Source organism: Microtus ochrogaster, chromosome 4 (assembly GCF_000317375.1).
Source record: "Microtus ochrogaster isolate Prairie Vole_2 chromosome 4, MicOch1.0, whole genome shotgun sequence".
Taxonomy (NCBI): Eukaryota; Metazoa; Chordata; class Mammalia; order Rodentia; family Cricetidae; genus Microtus; species Microtus ochrogaster.
Window position 1 is genome coordinate 46,914,763 of NC_022011.1, and position 607 is coordinate 46,915,369.

Below are 607 nucleotides of genomic sequence, written 5' to 3' on the forward strand. Positions count from 1 at the left end.
ACATGAATATAACTCCCTTCCTTAGCATACCTTGTTCAGTGGCAAAATTCAGATCTCTACCAGGCTTATCCCAGGATGACACATTAAGATTGCAAACCAAGAAGCAATTGTGTCACATTTAGCCAAAAACCTCTCCAATGCGCACCGTAACAGCTCATTAAGAGCCAGAAAAATCAGGTGTGCTATTGAAGTACCCATTCTAAAATCCTATTCTTCCTTTTATTTTCATTTTAAACTGTCCACTTTGGTCGTGGCTATACTTTCCCGCTCTACCTTTTCTACAGGTGAGAGCATAAAACCTGCATTTATTGCAATTCCTCAATCTTACCTTGGGGATTATCCTGTGCACCCCCTGACTGCAGCAAGTTCTGGGCTCCACGGAGAGAGGTTTGGAGGTTCTCCATTCGCTTGTCCCCGTATGGGCCACCACTTGTCCCGGCCACCCTTGACCCACAAGGAATGACGCGACCACTGGAGCTCTTTTCACTGCAGTTTATTCCACTTTCACTCTCTCTTCCCCTGTCTCCCCGGGCAAACCTCCCCCAGCCCTTAAGTAGGCATGGGCTGCCAATCCCGGATTGCCAGGTGGGCACTGCCCATAGGCCCA